This window comes from Cucurbita pepo, chromosome 5 (genome assembly GCF_057944985.1).
Source record: "Cucurbita pepo subsp. pepo isolate OVF chromosome 5, ASM5794498v1, whole genome shotgun sequence".
NCBI classification, from domain to species: Eukaryota; Viridiplantae; Streptophyta; class Magnoliopsida; order Cucurbitales; family Cucurbitaceae; genus Cucurbita; species Cucurbita pepo.
Genome location: NC_141802.1, coordinates 9,573,216 through 9,593,429, shown reverse-complemented (window position 1 = coordinate 9,593,429; position 20,214 = coordinate 9,573,216). Strand labels below are relative to the sequence as shown.

General features: G+C 41.8%; 1 pseudogene; it reads right to left on the bottom strand.

Annotated features, from left to right (window-relative positions):
- LOC147792658 ((R)-mandelonitrile lyase-like) overlaps positions 1-19,973 on the bottom strand; it is an 84,403-nt pseudogene extending 64,430 nt beyond the window's left edge.
- Between the last annotated feature and the right edge of the window lie 241 nt (positions 19,974-20,214).

Genomic DNA, 20,214 nt, shown 5'->3' with positions numbered 1-20,214 from the left:
CTATTCTTTCCTTACTATTCAGGATCATGAATGTTTCATTTTCTTCTCCCTATCACTGTTAAGGATAAATAATGCTTCTTTCGTCTTGACTTCCTGTTCACTCTCGTTAATCTTTCTTTAGTCCCTCTTGTAAAGGAATATTTGATTCTTCTTCTGTCATTCTCACTATAACCTCGTTCACGTTCAATCCGGTAATATCAATTCCAGTTCCGGAGTGAGTAGGGAGAGGAGATTTCTCTTTCATTTTCATTTCCCAATCTCAAGTCAAGAAAGGCGTTAGCGCTTTAGAAAGATTGTGCAGGGCGGTGGTGAGGCTGGCTTGACTAAGAATCTCGAAAGGGCTTTTGAAGCTTACTCTGCTACAGCGGACCGAGAAGAAAGAAGGAAGGCTGAATTTGAACCCTAAAACAAAATGGAAAGAGTTCCTTTACTTCCTCAAATGGGATTAATCTCGTCCAACTAACTGGAAAAATGATAACAGAATAAAATGCATGGGTCAGTAGTTAGAAGGAGTTACAATAAGCGGATAAATAGAGTATACCACCTGACTGCTTTCCTCTATGAGGGAGAAAGCTATTTGAAGAAAGAACCCTATGACAAAAACTTTAATTCATTGTTAGCCAAGGCGTGGTAAAGACAACAAGATAATAGACTTTGACCGGACGTGTTGAATCCGCTTTTTTCCATCTGGGTAAAGGGGGATGGGATTACTGCATTCTCTTCTGTAGGTCTGTCCGAAACCGGAACCTTTATCAATCTCCTACACCTTATATGATAGATATTACCTAGCCTTCCCCTATTTAACACAAGGTAAAGCATATGAAGTAGCTCTTTGATTGAACGAACTGTAAACACTAATTAATTAGCCTGAACCTTTAATGAGACGGAATAGTTTGTCAAGACTCAACTCAAGATTAATTTGAGTAGCTTTGCCTCTTCGCCTGTCGATCTCAGGCCTTCGCCCCTTTACCTCTCCAACTCAGTCTTTGTCTTTGACCCTGACCCTTTAATTAATGAGACTGACCAGTAAATCAAAGAAAAGAGAATGAAAGAAAGAGAAGCTCTGGAACCTCTCCAACTCTGATTCTCTTACCTCTGTCACCTATCTGCTCTTGTCTTAGGCCGACTTGCTCGTTCAGTAACTCTTTGATTGACCGAGGTAATCAGGAGGAAGTAAAGACTATCGATGAATGAGACTTTACAGTGAGAAAGAATAGATAGGGAAAATCAAACGTAACTGCTCCGGACGGAACCTTTATTCAAGAAGAAGAAGACAATTTTGTCACGAGGTAAATAGGCATGCTGGATGAGAACAAGGTCAAGCTCAGGAACCCGAACCAATATTACCTGAACTTTAGAGAATGAAAGAAGAAATGAATTAGCTGATGTAGAGTCAATGACTGAATTCAATCCTGAATGAACCTTTACAGGAGAGGAGAGTAAAGAAATGAATTAATAGCTTGAGCTCGGTGAATAAGAAGAAGGAAGGAAGAAATCCTCTCGCTTCTTGAGAACTCGGTAAGAAGTAGCTCTTTGCTTTCCTTTGATTCTGCAAGACTCTGAAAATGAGAAAGAAAGAAAAAGATGATTTGCTCATGAACCTGCCTGCCCTGCCGCCCGTCCCTGAACTTTCCAGTCATCTAGTAAATGAATGAAATCCTTCCAGGAGAGGAATTCTATTTTGTTAGGTAGCTGACTGAAGAAGAGTGAGTTTTCGCTTTCATTTCTCTTTTCTTCTTTAGGTAAAGCCGCTAATTCATGGACTCTGTAGCTCTTTTCTTTACTCTCGCTTCTTTATAGAGGTAAAGCTATTTGAAGAACCTGAACCTGAACCTGAACCGGACGGAACCTTTATTCAAGAAGAAGAATCAGATATTCCTTTATCCTAAACCTGAACAAAAGAGAGTCAATGAAATCCTGAACCAATATTACCTGACCTGATTGATCCTATTTATTATTTAACTGTAAACGAAGAGAAAGAAAGAGAAGCGAAGGAACCTGACCCTATTTATTCTCAAGATCCTTATTCTCTTCCTATGAAATCCATCACCTCGTAAACTCGGTTTCACAGCTGAACCCCTTTTCCTCTCCAACTCAGTAAACTCCTGACTGAACTACTGAACCAGATTGTCCCTATTTCTTCTTTCTCCTGTCTGCCCCTTCTCACCTCCATTCCTTGTAAGACTGAACCAGGAACAATAAGAAAATTAGACTCAACCAGCAGTAGAGGAAATCAAAGAGATAGAACCTTTACAGTCGAGTAAATGAATGGAAGTGGTTGACACGAGAGCTCGCTCCGGAACCGATATGACCCGACCTGTAACAAAGACGAAAGATGAATGAGACAGAAGAAATTTAGGAGTTAGCTATTGAACCCGAACCTGATCTCACTCTGTAAACTGGAGTAGAGGATTGAATTGACTATCTTGTCCCCAGAACCCTCTTGAACAACTCAGTCTCCTTAACTCCTTTACTTTACTGTACTGTTCTAGAATCAATGAATTAGCAGCTTGAGAGGAGAGCGACTTACTCCTATGAATTATCCTGAACAAATATTACTATCTGTTATTGAATTAAGGAAGGAAAGAGAAGCGACGGAACGGAAGGAAGAAATTCAGGGACAGGCCGAAACCAGAATCAATTCAGGAGTTAGTTACAGTCAAGTAAATTCATGAATTAGCTGCTTTGAAAGACTCAACCAACTAGAAGGGAGATTAAAGATCCTGATCCTCGTTCTCCTCCTGATTCATTAGACTGATCCTTTAAAGACCATTTCTTATTTAGTGTTGTCTACTTTCCCGGTAAAATGGTCCATAACCAGAAGAAATTCAGGAGTTAGTTACAGTCGAGTTATGAAGTAATAAGGAAAGAGAGAAAACCTTCCCCTTTGCTTCTTTCTATTCCCTTACCTGATTGAGCTGTAAACAAATTCAAGGATGTTCGCTTCGCGCCTCTCCGAGTCTCGTTGCTGCGCTCCTTGTTCCGTTCTTGTCCCTATTTATTCAGGAACTGTAAACTCCAACTCCCTACTTTCACTTCCTACTCCCTCTACAACTATTGGTCTCACAATTCCATTGCCTTCGCCTGTCAGTCTCACTCTGTCTTTCTTCGCTCCTTACTTTACCTGCATTGGACTGATTGAACTAGGCTTCACTCCTTAGCAGCCAGACTCAAGGAAAGAGGAAAGAGAGTTCAGACTCAACCTCCTTCTACTACTGATTTCACTCTTTTACTCGGTAATGAGGAAGGAAAGACTATCGATGAATGAGACGGAACCCGCACCGAGAGCTACTTCACCTACTTATTAATGATCAAGAACAGGAAGTCAAGACTATCGATGCATTCTCCCTGATTGTCCCTATTTCTTTTGGAATGGTAAACACGAAACTCAAGCAAGATTCATTCGACAGATTTCATTCTTTTCCTCTCCTGCCTGTAAGAAGGAAGAATGGGACTCGACATCCTTTTCCTTCTTTAACTCTTTTACTCCCCCGAAAGAGGAAAGAATGATCCTGAACCTTATACTCTCTGACCTTTACAGGAGAGTGAATTCATGAAAGAAGGAAGGAACCTTCCCCTGTCCGAGCATATGAAATCAATCCTTCTTTTCTTGAAGGAAGTAAGCTGGCTGATCTCCTTTTCCTATTCATTTACGGTAAAGGGATTCCTGAGAGTGAACTGTCAGACGAAAGGAAAGACTATCGATTCTTGATCCTGAACTCCGTAGTAACCTTTTCCGATATTCCCTTCGCTACTTCACCTTTACCTTCTTGCTTTCACTACTCTTGATCCCGGAACCTTTACAGTGATTAGAGAGTAAATTCCTTGCGGCTCAATCACACCTATCCACCCTTTACTGTGAAAGAATCAATTCAGGGACAGGAAAGCCGAAACAAACTATAAGGGAAACTCCTGATCCTCCTTCGCCGATTCTTTCTTTATGGTCTCACAATTCCATTTCCTTAGCTGCTTTGAAAGACGAACTCAAGACTCAAAACTCAACAAGATGAAGGATCCCGCCGGAACAACCTGACGAGAATAAAAGAGAAGTGAAGGAACCTAATTGAACCTATCTTTTTTATAGGGGAGCATATGAAGAGAGAGGAAATGAATGAATGTATTGAAAAAGAAAGGAAAGATGAAAGCAGGAAAAGATGAATTCGACTTTACCTTTATCAAAGAATAAGACAAGATGAGACTGAACGAACCAATATTCCCTGAGCTGATTGAACAGTAACCAAAGACGAGACTCCTTATTCATTCTCTTCTCCTTACCCTCTCTGACCAGAAGGAGGTAAACTGGAGGACTGAATGGACTCTTTTGTCCCCGGAACCAGATTGAACTCCGTAATTAGGATGTATAGGAAGGAAAGCCGAAACATTAATGAAATATCCTTGCACTCCGGAACCGTAACCTTTTCCTATATGACTTGAGCTACTTCCTTCAACCCTGACCGGAACGAACCAGATTGAACTCCTCTCCCTATAGGTCGAGCGGTTTCACTCCTTAGCTGTTTTACAGTCGAGTAAATGAATGATGGAACCTGGCCCTATATTCCATTCCCTTCTTTCCCTCGGTAAATAGCATAGATGGTTGATTTCACTCTTTCTGTGGATCTGTTTACTCCTGACCCTGAATAGAATGCTAGAAGAAGATATTCCTTTACTGTTCAAGAATCAATGAATTAGCTGACAGGAGAGCTACTTCCTCCGGAACCAGACCCGGAGCAAAGAAAGAAGGTAGAGTCCGGCTATTCATTAGCAGCTTGACAGTAGAGCTACTTACTCTGGAACAGGAACAGTAAACATTTGACAGTAGAGCTTGACTGAACCGGAAGTAAGTAGCTCTCCTTATTCATTCGACTGTAAGTAAAGACTATTTATTAGACTGAACTACTTATGAGACGAAACTACCTCAGTCCGGCCCTTCTTTCACTCATTCGACGGACTCTCCCTTCAAAAGAAAGTGTTTCAAGGAAAGACTCTACTCCGATTCTTCTTTCACTCGGGTTGAACTAGGTAAGCTGGATGAGAAGCTCAACCTCTCCCTTCGCTCCTTAACTCCAGCCGTAACCCATTTATTTATTCTTTCACTCAGTAAATAGGCTGGATGGATGTTCGCTTCGCTCCTCTCCTTTGTTACGTGGTTGGTTGTTCGTATTTGATTGATGATTAAACTTCTATCTTCAATACCTTTTTCTTCTTCTTCAGCTACCTAACTAAATGATGATAATTCCTTCTTTCTTTCCCTCTTCGCTCATAAACCTGATTGAACTACTATTGAATGAAATGGAACATGAATGAGAGTGAACTGTCAGACTCATTATCCTGATCCTACAGATACTGAACCTGTCCCTATTTATTCTTTCAATGAATGAAAGGAAGGTAGAGTAAATCAAAGATAAGAGATAGAACCTTCCCTCGTATTCCCTGACCGAAAGAAAGCTCCTATTTATTCATGAGACTGCTTGACAGGAGAGCGACTTATGAATCGATATGACCTTCCCTTATTTATTGAGGTAAAGCTATTTGAAGAATAATCAGAGAATGGGACGGATTTCACTCTTGAACTGCCAACTAGCTACTTACTCATGAACCGGAACCGGAACGAGAGGAAAGACGAAACGAATCATTCTCGTTTACAGGAGAGTGAGTAAATGAATTAATTAGCTATTGAACCCGGACCAGATTGAACGAGTTGTACGTGTTTGAAAGAAGACGAATCCTCTATTCCTTTACAGTTCAAGAAAGTGTTTCAAGGAAAGACAGGAGACAAGACAAAGACTCCTTCTCCTCCTAATTGAACTCCGTAACCTTATACTCTATTCCTTTCGCTGCCCCTCTACTATGCCCTTCGCTACTTCATGAAACCCTTCCCGAAACAGGAACAAAGAAAGAAGGGAGAGGAAACTGAAACCCTTCGCCCGTTCCCCAAAACCTTCGTTCACTCTTTTGCCTGTAAAGACCATTTCAGATTTAGTTCCTCGATACTTTCCCGTGAAAAAGGGATGTTTCACTTTTGAACTAACAAAAGCTGCTTCAATGAATGAGAGTATCTACTTTCCCGGGATTTTGGGCTATTTCACTTTGTCACTCACGAAAGCTGCTTCAATTCTGATTAATTCCATCCACCACGGTAAAAAGGGATGCTTTTGCCCATTTTCCCTTATTTCAGGAGGTAACATAGTAGTTAGTCTTTCTCCGGAACTGTAACAGGAAGAGAAGCTCTTTCCCATGACCCGGAACTCAATCACTTGAAGAACAGTAAACACCTGACCATGAACCTATCGGTCGAGTGGTTGAACTCAGTAAAGCGGCTGTATGAGAATCAGGTAAAGCTCTATCCCCTGAGCTGATTGAACTCATTCTACTTCCCTGAGCTACTGAACGAACAGTAAACAAGGTCTCACTCCTTCCCCTGCCCCTGTATTCCCTTTTACATGAGAGTCAGTCAATTCATTCAATCCGAAACAAGAATGAGATTGAACAGGAAGTGATTGTTCACCTTTCACTCTTTTACTCTCTGGTAAATAAAGCCTATTGATTCAGGATCCTTCCCCTTAACCTTTTCTTTCTTTTATCTATTCCCTTCTTTTAGGGTAAAGCTGCTTCACTCAATCACCTTTTATAGTCGTCTCGTCGAGCTAGCTACTTACTCCCTCCCTCTTCTCGTAACCCTGCATTGGACTGATTGAAGGAGGGTTGAACTATCTCTGATCCTATACCTATTTATTCAAACACAGTAAACTCATTGACCTCTCCCTATTTATTCCTTCAAACACAAGGTTAAGCCGCTAATGAATTGACTTTACTCGACTGTAAACAAGAAAGGGTTTCACTATTCAAACACTCTTATACTCTCTAGTCAAGCTCCTTCACTCAATCACTTGAAGAACAGTAAACAGGGTCGCTTCGCTCCTTCACCTGTCGATTGAACTGAACCAATTCCATTGCCTGTCCCTGATTAGGTAAAGCGCTATTTGAAGAACCAAAACCTTTTCCTGATTTCACTCCGTCACCTTTTCTTTCAAACCCAAGGGAAATAGGTGAAGTAGCTCTTTTTTTTAATGAGGTAAAGCCGCTAATTCATGAATTTATTCTCTCTTCATTCACTGTCAAAGAAGAAGAAAGATTACATTCTCCGGAACAGGAAGGAAAGACTGAAGATGAATGAGACTCAACCAACCCAAAAGAGCTACTGAACCGGAACTGATATTCCCTGAACTTTATACAGGAGAGGAGAGTCATGAAATCCTTCACCTATTGATTCTTGAACCTATTAATTTTCGGAAGGAAAGACTCTCGATGATTTATCTTTTTCCTATTTCTTCTTTCATTCAATCATTGACAGTGTTTTCAGGGGGGAAGTGTTTCAACTCAAGACTCAACTCAATAAGATTCATTCTCAATCACCTGAGGAGAAAGAATCAGATATTTACAGTCGAGTAAAGAAAAGCAAAGAGATAGTTCAACCAGCGTAACCTTTTCCGATATGACCTTTTTTAGGACAGGAGGTAAAGCTAACCTTCTTTACGGGAGAGAGAGTAAATCAAGAGAATTGAAAGAATGAAGCGAAAACCAGGACCATTCCTTAAAGACTCGGTAAAGAAAGCTATTTTCATGATCCTTCACTACTTGTGGTGCAGTTATTGTGAGTTATTATTCAAAGACTATTCTATTCTTTAACTCGGTAACATAGGCCTCTCTCCTGAACCTCTATTCACTGACTGACCTTCTTTAACTGCTCTTGATCCTGAACCAGATAGATAGATTGAAGGAGGTAAAGCAGCTGGCTTCTCTCCTGTCCCTTCTTTCACTTACTCGACAGTAAGATTCATTGACTTAACTCCTTTTCTTTTTCTTTTCTTATTTACTTGACTGCTTGTAACCCGAACCAGAGAGAATGAGACTGAACTCGCATATTCAATCAATCAATCCTTCTTTCCGGAACTGTAACCACGAAAGATGAATGAGAGCATATGAATTTACTACTCTCCTCAAGGGTTGAACTACTTGTCTTTCTCTGTTCTTTCCTTCACTACTTCAGGACCCAGACAGATTGAACTCAGTCTTCGTCAACCCATTTATTCTTGAACCTATCTGCTTCTCCCCTCACTACTGTACTTACTCATTCAGCCTTTCCTTTATGCATTCCCTGACCAGATTTCACTCTAAAGCTATTATGATCCCTCACCTCTATTCCGTTCCTCTTTATTCAAAGACTAGGTAAAGCAAGCCGCTAATTCATTTACTCGACTGTAAACTCATTCACCTGTAGGGTTCACCCATTGCCTGTCCCAGATGGAAGTGATTCTTAAATAGTAAAGAAAGAAGAAAGATTCCATTACCTATTTATGAACTGTAAACTAAGAGAAAGAGAGGATCACCTTTGACGATATTCCCTTGCCTTGGAGAACTCGGTCAAGCTATTTTCCTTCACTTTATAGGAGAGTAGGAAAGAAAAGAAAGAAAAGAGATAGTGAAACCGGAACCAGAACCTTCAATGCTTCACCGAAAGTCACGACTCAAGAAGAATGACTCTGAGAGAAGTGATTGTGAACCTTTCACTCTAAAGCTATTATGTATGATCTGGAACCGGAGAGTCAATTCTAGACGGAACCTTCCCCTTCACCTCTACAACTCGGTTGAACAATTTCATTGCCTGAACTTGACGAGAATGAAATTTGGGAGACTACAGAAAAGACTAATCTGGCAGGAAGGAAAGAAGATTAATTCGAATGATTGAACTCAAACAAAGACTCGGTAAAGAGCTATATGAATGAAATGCTTGACCTTTACAGAATGCAAGAATCAGAATCAGATGGATATTCCTTGTCTAGTGTTGTTTAAATCAATGAAGGGGGAATCAAATGAATGAGACTTTACAGACAGGGGGAGTCAAATGAGATTAAGCTCAATCAAATCACCGGCAGGAGAGTCAATTCTAGAAAGAAAGAAGGAACTCGTATCCTTTTTTACAGTGAAAGACTAAAGGAAGAATCTAATGAAACGAGAATGATCCTGAACTACTGAACGAACCTGATTGAACAAGGAGGGTAAACAGGACTATTCTTCTTTTCCTCTATGACCATCCCTTCCCGGAAGGAGGTAAACTAGGTCTTGTGGCTTCGCACCTTTCCGATTCATTCTCCTGGACCGATATTACATTCTTTCACTCTAAAGCAGCATTCTTTCTCCGAAATGAACTGATATTACCTGATGATCGAAACCCCTATTCTCTAAGCTACTGAAGCGGAACAAAGAAAGAAGGGGGGAGAGAGGAAGTAAACAAACCAAAAAGAGAAAGGAAAGACCCTACTCAAGATGAATTAGAGCATATTCAATCAATCAATCCTTCTTGAACTGTGTAAACTTATGAATTAGGAAGTCAAGACGAACCTCCTTATTCATTCTACAGAACTCAATCATAAGGTAAGGTAACAAGGTAAGGTGAATAGGCTGGATGATGAGGAGAAGGTCAAGTCAAGCTCCGTAACCAGATTTCGCTCTTTTACTCGGTAAGATAGAATAGAAAGATTCTTTCTTTCACCTATTTCTTCTTGAACATGAAACTCCTCGGTCTCTTCTCTGTTCTTCCCTTCGCCTGATTGAACCTAACCTATTTCTCTTCTTGAACTGTGTAAAGACTCAATAAGATTAATTCCCCTTATACGATATTCCCTGTAAGAGACAACCTTCCCCTTTTCCTATTAATTCTTGAAGGAGGTAAAGCATATTCTGTAGCTCTTTCTCTTTGTTTGAATGAAGGAGGTAAACGGATACTCTCAAGTGAGTAAACAGAATGAGACTGAACAAGATTTCACTTTTTTACTCGGGTTTCACTATTTATTCAAAGACTAGGGAAAGCTGCTTAGCTTCTTTCTCTCCTTGAATCCTTCTGGAAGAGTAAACAAGGGAAATAGGTTCATAGCTAATTCATCCAGTAAAGAAAGACTCAACCGAAACCCTGCAGCACCTTGACCTCTCCCTCTCCCTCCAACAAGTCAAGACTCTTTAGATGTAACAGTAAGAAAAGAAAATGAAAGAGAAGCTCATTCACCTATCGGTTTCATTGCTCTGCTCCTGAACCTGCTCTTGTTCTTTCCATGAACAGTAAACTCATTCACCTCTTCTCCCTACTTATGAACCTTTGACTGATTTCCCTCGGTAAAGCGTATGAAATCCTTCTTCTTTTATTTACTGGGGTTGGTTGGTTTCACTATTTCTATTTTAGTGTATGTTCTCTTTCTTTGCTTTCCTTTGCCTTTGATTCTTCAGACTCAACAAATTCAATCAAGATTTGCTCAATCACTTGATTTTTCTTCTCTTTCACGAGGAGGTAAGTAAATAGGTTAAAGCATCTTTCTTTCTGCTCTTCTATTGGACTGATTGAAGGAGGTAAAGCCCTCTCTTATCAAAGACTCGGTAACTACTAGGTAGGCTGAGGATTAAATTGACTCTCATGTTCCCGGTTCCTTGTCTAAGCTCATTGCTTGCTTGGCTCTTCTCCCTAGATGAGAAGTGAAAGAAAACTTGGGAGGACATATGATATGCAATGAGTTCAACCAACAATAAAGATAGTTACAAGATTTAGGTCGATGTAACCAACCAAGTGTGACTGACTTAGAAAGCATCTAGTAGAAGCAACCTAACGCTTCTCTAAGTACATTATACTGGATAGATAGAGGATGAGTATAAGTACATTACGGGATAGCTGGAGTAAAGGGGCATCCTAAATGAGAACGAGACCCCTGGAACTGGAAATGCTAGTTCAACCCCTCTTGCCAGAGTATCAAAAGCATATGTTATGTATGATAGCTCCCCGACTCACTTCAAAGCTCTCATAGGGATATCTATCGGGTAGAGAATTGTGAGGATTCCCCATCCAATCAGGCTTCGATGCATTAATCCTTCCTCCGATGAGCTAGTCTCCGTTCTGTGGTAGGGCAAGCAGTGAAGTATCAATCAAAACGTACACTCTATCTCTATCTGCCTATAGTCTTATTCCTCTACCTATCCTTTTTACAGAAGAAAACTTAACTGCTCCTGAAAAAGAAAGTCTTGAAAGTCAAGATGAAACCTCTCCCCTCTCCTCCCTTTTCTCGTCTCACGTCTGAGACCTCTCACCTCGTAAACTCGGTTTCATGTCTTCGACCCTCTCCTTTGTCTCGCGTCTTCGCCTCTTCGCCCGTAGGGTCTCAAGGCGAAGCCCCTTTTCTTTCACGAGGTAAAGCAGCTGAGATTCATGATCCTATTCCTTATGCTCATTGACCTATTTCTGATTGAGCCAGGTAAAGATACATTTTCTTTCTCCTTTACAATGGAGCATATGAAAGAGCTAAAAGCAGCTATCGGTCTCACTCCTTCTATTCCAGCGCGTAAAACTAAATGTGAGCGCTTCTCTCCCAACTAACTCGGCTTGGCTCCTTCTTACTATTAATGCGTTTCTCTCCTGAAACTCGGGCTCCCCTAACTAAAGGCAAAGAAATTAATCAGATTTGAGTAACTAAACCCCTATGAATGAACTACCACAGAATTGTTCGCTTCCTTCTCATCCATCTTCTTGCATTTCTCTTTTCTTCAAAGCCAAGGCAAAGCAGTTGAGATTCTCTCATTCCCTTCTTTCACCTATCTTCTTCTTTGCACAGTAAACTAAGCCGAAACCTGAACCTGATTTTACAAGGAGAGGAGTCAAAGAGAAAGTCAAAAGCAAGACAGAGAATGAGACTGAACTGGTAGAGAGTCAATTCTAGAAGAAGAAGAAGAAGAATCTTCAATCAAATCATAATAAAGATTAATGAGAGTTTGAAAGAAAGAGAAGCTCCTAACTGAACCTCGTCACCATTAATGAGATTGACTGAGCGGGCGGGAAGTCAGTCAAGACTCAACCGACACCCTCTCCTCCCTTTTCTCGTCTCACGTCTTCGACCCTTTTCCTGATTGAACGAGGTAAAGCTACTATTTGATTGAATGAGACTTTACTGTGAAAGAATCAATGAATTAGCTGCTTTCCAGTCAAGTAAATGAATGAAATCCTCTTCTCTTCGTTCTCGTCTCATTGGTTCTTGATCCTGAACCTTCAAACACAATCAACTCCGCACTTTATATAGCTGTTACAGGAAATAGTAAGAAAAAAAGAATCAGGCTATTTATTGGATGCATCTTCCGGCCTGGACGATTCTTCTTGAACTGAACTAGGTAGGGCTATTCTTCTTTCACTCTAAACAAGGTAAAGCGTCCGTCGTCTTCTTCCTTTTATTGGTCTCTGATCTTTCCTTATGGGTTGAACAATTCCATTGGGGCTGAACCCATTTATTCAAGTAAACGAAGAAAATGAGGGTAAAGCGACTGAACAGTAAGTAAGAAAAGAAGACGAAACCAAACCCTTATACTCTACGATATGACCTTCCCTGAGCTTTACAACTGATTTACTTTATATACTCCTGAACCTTTGTCGAGTAAATGAATGAAATCCTCTCCCTTTACAGAATGGATTGATTGAAGAAGAAAGATTCATTCTCTTCTCTTTGACGATATTCCCTGAACGAACCTCGCGCTCCTTCCCCTCGGGCTCCTCTTTCTTTATTCTTGAACAAGGAAGGTAAAGCTCTGTTAGTGAGTTTGCTTCTTTCACTATTATTCTTTGTTCTCGGTAAAAGCCAAAGAGAAAGACTATCGATTAATGAGACTGATTTCACTGTTTCACAGGGTAAGGTAAACTGGGTAAGCCGCTGGATGAGAAGTGAGAAGAAGGTAAAGAAAAGAGAACGAATGAATTGAATATGCTTTCCCTTTTTTACGGAGAATGAAAGAAAAAAAGAAAGAGAGTTTACAGTTCAAGAAAGCAGAAGAAGAAATGAATTAGCAGCTTCTTTGAAAGACGAAACTAAAGATGAATGAGAGTGAACTCGTGAACCTATTCCTATTTATATTTAACTGTAAACAAAGACTCAAGGAAAGACGAAACGAAAGACGAAAGAGAAAACCTTCCCCTTCTCACCTATTGATGTATTCTTTCTCCTTGCCCGATATGACCTGAGCTACTGAACCTCGGGCTCCTCATTCAAAGACTGTAACCAAGGTAAACTCTTTAACCTATCGGTTGAACAATTCCATTGCCTGCCCCGCTATTCCCTTCTTGTCACTCGGTAATATAGCTAGTAGTCTTTCTCCTTTACTCCTGACGTAAACTATCAGTCTGCTGCGCTCCTCTTTATTCTTGAACACTCTGTCTGTAAATGAAATAACTACTTCCCTCTTTCTATATTAAAAGACAAGGTAAACTCATTAGCTACTTCCCTCTTCCCTTCTTGTTAACTCAAAGACAAGGTAAACTCAATCAATCACTACTTCCCTCTTCCCTGATTGAACTTGAACGAGGGTTTGTTTCACTATTCATTCTTTCTTTTCTTTGATCCTTCCCCTGAACTCAATCCTTCTTTAACTGTAACCTCCTCTCCTGGCTGGCCTATTACTTATGAACCTGCCCCTGACTGAACCTCGGGCTCCTCTTTCTTGCTGGCTGGCTGGGTTGGAAGGAACTGACTTTCTTGCTTGCTCGGGCTCCCGCCCCTCTCCTTTCCAGTCGAGCTTCTTCGCCCCTTCCCCTCTCCCTATCGGTCTCGTGGCTTCGCCCCTCGTAAACTCAGGTTTCCACTATTCTTTAGGTAAATAGGCTGGCTGATCAGCTCCTTCACCTTTACAGTCGGGAGAGTGAGTAAATCAAAGAAAGAAGTCAGAAGACTCAGACAGAGTTTACAGTGAATAAATAGGAAAAGAAAGAGAAGCTCAATCACCGAGTAAATGAATGAAATCCCAATTGAAAGACTGAAGCAAGACAAGATTCTTTCTCCTGTCCCTGATTGAACAAGGTAAGTAAAGCGGCTGGATGTATGGTAATCACCTGAACCTGAACCTTTACAGTCTTTGAAAGAAGGGAGACGACTTATGAATGAGAGTGAACTGGAAGGAAAGACGAAACAGTCAGTCAAGACAAAAGACTCAAGATTCATTCGAGTGAACTGGAAGAAAGACTCTTTCTTCCTTCTTTAACTGATCTTTCTCCTTCACCTTAGCAGCAGCGTCAATAAATTCTTTTCTATCCAACATAGGGGTAAAACATTAAAAGAGCTTTTTCCCTCGGTAAAGCAGTTTCAAGAAAAGAAATTATATCCCCATATAACTGTAAAACCTTAAAAGACCCTTTTACCTAATAGCTGGAGCTTCAATCAAATATTTTGTATCCAACATAGGGGTAAAACATTAAAAGAGGTTTTCCCCTAATAGCTGGAGCTGAAATCAAAGAAATTCAATCATCCCCCGTATTTTTGGGGATAAAAGAGAGTAAAGGTAATTAATAAGTCAAGACTATCGAAGAATCAATTCGACTTAACTGTAAGTATCCGAAAGATTCCTTCTTTCTCTTTCTCTTCCCCTTCAAGTGTTTCAAGGAAAGACGAAACTCAAGATGAAACATTCCTTCTCCTTTACAGTTCAAGAATGAATTGATTGAAGAACCTTTACTATCGAGTAAATCAAAGAAAGAAGGGAGACATGACAAAGAGAAAGACTCCCGATTCATTCTCCTGATCCTTTAAGGACCAATTCTTATCTAATTCTATCCTCTCCCTATTTTATGGGCCATTGAACTTTTGAACTCACAGCTGCAGCTTCAATAAATTCTTTTTACGTTTTCCCGAGATTTTTGGCTATTTAGCTTTTTCACTAATGAAGCATAGGAAATTAATTAGAGTTGATGCCTCTCCCTATTTTTGGGGGCCATTTCTCTTTTTCACTAACGAAAGCAGCTGAAATTAATTTGAGTTGATGCCTCTGTCTATTTTTAGGGCTATTTAAGGCTAGAGGTAATTAAGAAGGATGAGAAGAAGAAGGATTTTCTTCACCTGACAGTTTCACAATTCCATTTCCTGAACAAGATTGAACAACAAGAAAAGAAGAAGAAAGATCAGCTCAAGCTCCTTCCCCTCCCCTTAAGGTAAAGCAGCTTCGCTCCTCTCCCTCTTGGTCTCACTGCCAGAGCTCGTTCGCCTCTACAACTCGGTCTCACAGCTTTCGCTCCTTCACCGATATTCCCTTCATTCAGTTTGAGTTCATTTACTTACTCTCCTGTAAAGACTATCGATTCATTCGACAGAACAGTCAGTCAAGACGAAACTCCTTATTCCTTCTCCTGTAAGGACCTTTTCTTATCAAATTCTATTCTATCATCTATCTATTTTTTTTGGCCTAATTGGAGTGGAAGGTGTCTTGCTGTGGAGATGGTTTACTCTGAACTTGAGATGGTAGGTTTGGGAGTGGAACTTTGTTTACATTCCCTGTAAAAGAGTCAGTGTTGAATGGTTTTATCCCCCCTGAGGCCCATCCTCCCCTGGTTGGTTGACTGTACATCTTCAGTATCCCCCTCATTCTCACTCTAATAGAAAGGCTGGGAATGACCAGAGGTGTATGGAGGTTGACTCTGTCTACCTTTTTAACCGAAGGCATACACGGAGTTGGAACCATTTTATCTAATACTAGTATGCGCGGGAAGTACTTCTGCCTCATCCTGTTCCTTCACGGTAGGTACGCTTGGCCCCTTGTTACATTGCCTTTTTGTATGCTTAATGTAATGGTCTGAGACATCAAGCCGCATCGGCTGCCTTCTCTTTGATTGATAATAAGGGAGAAAAGGTTTTAATGGACCTAGGGCGTCTAAGTGCCCCTTTTTTTTAGGGGAGCCGTTCCGTGTGGTAGAGGGCGAACAAAGGATAGCGTGCTTGTGTTGGAAGCGAGCAAGCGGGTGAATGAATCATCAACCAAACGGGCCACTTGGTAACTAGGAGTGTCTCTTCATCTTCATAGCTGGGATGCTTCGAGCTTTTGGGCCTCGAAAACTGGAATGGAATCTCGTGCCCCGAGGGCGGCTAGCACGTCCCGGCTAAATCTGACCTGATTCTTTCCACTATCCCCCATCCCTGAGTTTGTTTCTTACCTAACCGGTGGCGTACGAGAGGGAGGAGCCTAAATACCCTGCCCCCATACTGGTGCGGACCGTTCTTGCCTTTGGTAATATCTGGTTGCTGGTTTGCTTCACATGGGTCCCCCTTTCTTTTTCATACTTCTGTTATTCGACTTTTGTCGGAGAAAGATATTATGACCTTAGTGATGCTTGCGTTGAGTATAATAATAAATACTCATGATGAGTCCCCCTGAACTACACTATGCCTTTCTCTTTCTGTTTTGTTTAGTGTAATTTTCTGCTCTCTCACGCTAATGCTAATACTTCATCCTTTTTCCCGCTGTTATCCACTCCTATAAAATGCTAAAGAAGTTGGGCCATCCATCCCTTTTATCCTCATTGGACTCAAGGACATCGATAAGCTAAACCAATTAGTCAGTAGATTCGATCGATCTAAATCTCCCTAGCTCCCTTCCGAGAAAGAATCCCTTATACAAAAAACATGGAGAAAGATATTATGAGCACCAAGTGGATGCTGCATATCTTTTCTTCTTCTATATTTTGATATATCACACGTTGCCCCCTATCCCTATGAATTAGTTCCAAGAAAGGGGCCGTTCACGTCTTTTTTTCTCGGTTTTTTATGTAGTTGCAATAAGTTTCCTGATTTTCGTCGAGATGGGGTGTGAAGCATCAGTACCTTTTTTAGAGTAGCCAAAGGGAAGAGCCGGCCGATGGGAGCGAGAAGTTTTGGATTCGTGACTGGAATGTAGGGCAGGGAAAGTCCCGCCAAAATGTCCAAGACTGAGGGGCGGAACGCTTTCCGAAACAGAACCATTTTTTTAATCAGCTTGAGCTGGACAGGGAAGGGCGAAGAAGACAAAAATACCAAGTAATTTACAGAAAGGGAAAGAGAGGGTTTGTGATCGAGTGCCATTGCTCCCACATCTTTTTTCGGTCTGGCTACGAGTATAAATGTTTTATTGGGTTTCGGACCTTTGACTCGCCTTATCTTCTTTAACTTGACATCCTGTAAGAAAAATGGTGCAGCAGTTGACTGACAATGCGGATTTGGAACTGGCAAATGAAAGAGAAACCCGAGAGGGTATTTTCAATCTTTTTTCTTAATCGGTTGGAGAGAATAACCAATTTCTTATTTGTTCGGATTTGATTGTGTTCACAAGGGGAAAGGAGAAGAAGAAACCCAAAAATAGAAGCAGAAGAGGAAATACTGGTAAATGGCTAGCAGATTCGCAGCAAAGTCCGCTTATAGTTACTTTTGGCACAACAGGGTAAGTAGTCAACTCTAACAAACCAACAAAAAGACTGAAGCATTCAGATAACAAGAAAGACACTGACCGTCCAAGCATCAAAAGAGGGGACTGGGCATTGGTCCCTGGTGATACAGTGAATATCGAACCATCAACAACTCGGAAAGCATCAATCCCAATAACCCTGAAATTGCGATCAACTACCTTGCCCACAAGGCATCCACCATGGTAGTGCCATATAGTACTCACTGCGGGCAAAACTCTCCCATCAGCCGATCATTTGATTGATCAATGGGCAATGCAGGCCCCACGTATCTTCAATCTCGGCCCCTAAACAAACCATTCCCTGAATTGGAAATCCTCCATGGAGCGGCTCCTCAGTACATCACCGATCTTGCAGGTGGCATTCACACGCCGCTCCACATACATCACCCGGATTACTAAAGTAGTTGAACCGTACAATTGGGTTAACCTTGACATCTGTAGATGGCAACCGGAGTGAACAGAGAGTGGCCCAGTAATCTTCTCCATCAGGGTAGCCACAGTGAGATAGAGTGGTGAAGCTGGGTTCCAAATGAAAAGAGAGCGAGCCGGGGAGACAAAAGGTATGAGATTGGAAGTTGCTTCAAGGTAAGCCCCTGTCCCTGAATTGGTTATGCCCAGGACTTGTATCAGAGAGTGCTCCAATGGGATTGGGGGCACAATTGAGATGCCATTTCGGGGGTTCTCATAGAGGAACTGTCCGACATAAGGGAAGTGATGAGACAGAGGAATTCACCACGATGAGAGGGATGGCCTCGGTCCAATGCCACTCAGAAGCGGAAGCTATTGGCTTCCAAGAGCCCCAACACAGAGGTGATCCTCTCCCTTTGCATTGCATGGCCCTCTTTCTTTGGTCGCGAAAAACAACCCCAATTGCCGATTTCTTTGATCCACGAAGAAGAGGCTAAAAGAATTCTTTCAACACTTGCATAGCTTGCATAGACTGCACTCTCATATTCAAAGCTTTCGCATAGCTGAGGAGATCAGCAACACTGTGTCTACGACCAGAACTGTCGAATGTCGAACCACCAATCTTGGTACCCATTGAATGATCCAAAGTCAAACAATTATAGGGATCAACACCGGCTTCCAATAGCCCATCTCTGACTGCCGATTGCCAATTCTTGAGCTCCGGCCTAACCTAAGATAGCCCTCTCAACCCACTCATAGGACTGGCTCACCACTCGGAGGTCCCAATTCACCCCTGACCTGACCTTCCATAGAATTATTGATCGGCTCGACTATAGAACCCGGCATTGATAGCACGCCGTCAAGAACCCGGCCTCGGGCATTGGGGACGCCGTCTTCGGAGGTTCAGGCTTGCACCGGGGAGTCGAAAGCACCTCCATGAGAGTGGTGAGGAAGACTGATTGGGTCATCAGATTAGGCTTTACGTACGGAACACCGCCCCTCTCCTTTCCTTTCTAGTCTCGCTTCTTCGCCCCTTCACCTCTACAACTCGGTTTCATGTCTTTGACCCTCTCCTCCCTTTTCTTTTCTCGTCTCGCTTCTTCGCCCCTTTCAAGCACCAGAACCCGCTCATACTCAGATGGCGTTGCTGTCGGCAGCCGGCGGCCTCCTCTAGTCCTCTGATGGGAAATCAATCAATCCGTGGCGTTGAAGACAAAACCCAAATAACTCGGACCTATAAACAGAAGAAAGATTGATCAAAACTAGTTCAGTTAAAGGATTGAAAGAAAAAAGACATTAAAGAAGAAGAGAAAGAATCAGAGGGTGAAAGAATGATTACTTTGTTGAGACTGTTCTCTGGCCAAGGAAATGAGAGTGAAGATCCTAAAGAGAGGGGTAGAAAATGAACTCAATCAAAGAAAAAGATGCCTGAGAACTAACAATGGTGGAGAATACACGTTGCAAGAGTTTGATGATTCAGGTACGTCATTCGTTTAGCTGCTCAGACAACACACTCCACAGCAAAATAGAGTTGCAGAAAGAAGGGTGAAACTTGTCGAAGCATGATGCGCATGCGAAGAACGTACAACCGCTGTTTTGAAAAAGGAAACCCCAAGCAAAATTAGCTTTTCCTTACCAACATTGAAAAGTTTTTGGTTGCGTCTGCTATGTGTTCTGAGCAGTTACGGACGAAGCTAGAAAAGAAGGCGGGCTAGTTGGTGCATCTTTGTCGGCTATGATCCGCGTAGGTTGAGGTGCATTGATCCGACTACAAAATCTATTTCTCCACATCTCGTTTTCGATGAGGCATCATCATGGTGGTCCTCCAAAAATGTAGTACTGCCATATTCCGGGATGCTAGACTTCCGTATGCAGGCACAAGCACCTGAGCAACAAGAGCCTGATATTGTGAGTCACTCTGGACCTGAGTCAAAAAGCTACACGAAGCCCTCCTGTCAGAGAAAAAAAAGCCCAAGGCCCGTGACCCGTTAACAAAGAGTGATGCATGTCTAGAAGAGAGCAACAAGATATTCAAGAGGATCCCTACTGAAGGCACTGTGTTTGATAGCCGAATTAGAAGATCGACAAGGATCAGGAAGCCCAATCAATCCCAAGTATACAGAAGCCAGCTATGCAGACATTCTGACACTTGAACAGTCTTGTGCCTCTCCAGAAAAAAGAAGAGCCAAGCTCATTTGAAGAAGCGGCTGGCCTGAAAGAGTGGGGCGATGAAAGAGGAGATTTCTGCCTGAACACCTTAAATCAGAATGAGACATGGGAACTTGTCTCATTACCAGAAGGAGTGAAGCCAATCGAATTTTCTCGTTCCGTGTAGTCAAGGTATGACAGGTGAAGCGCAAGAGTGACGGCTCTATTTTTATCTCGTTGGCGCGATTGGTTGCTCGGGGCTTCTCACATCTCACAATGGATGGGGTGGGATTGATTATGAAGAAAGATTTGCTCCTGTGGAGAAGTTGACATCTATTAGAATTGTCGCTGCTATGGTCGCTCATTTGGATTTTGAATGAGATC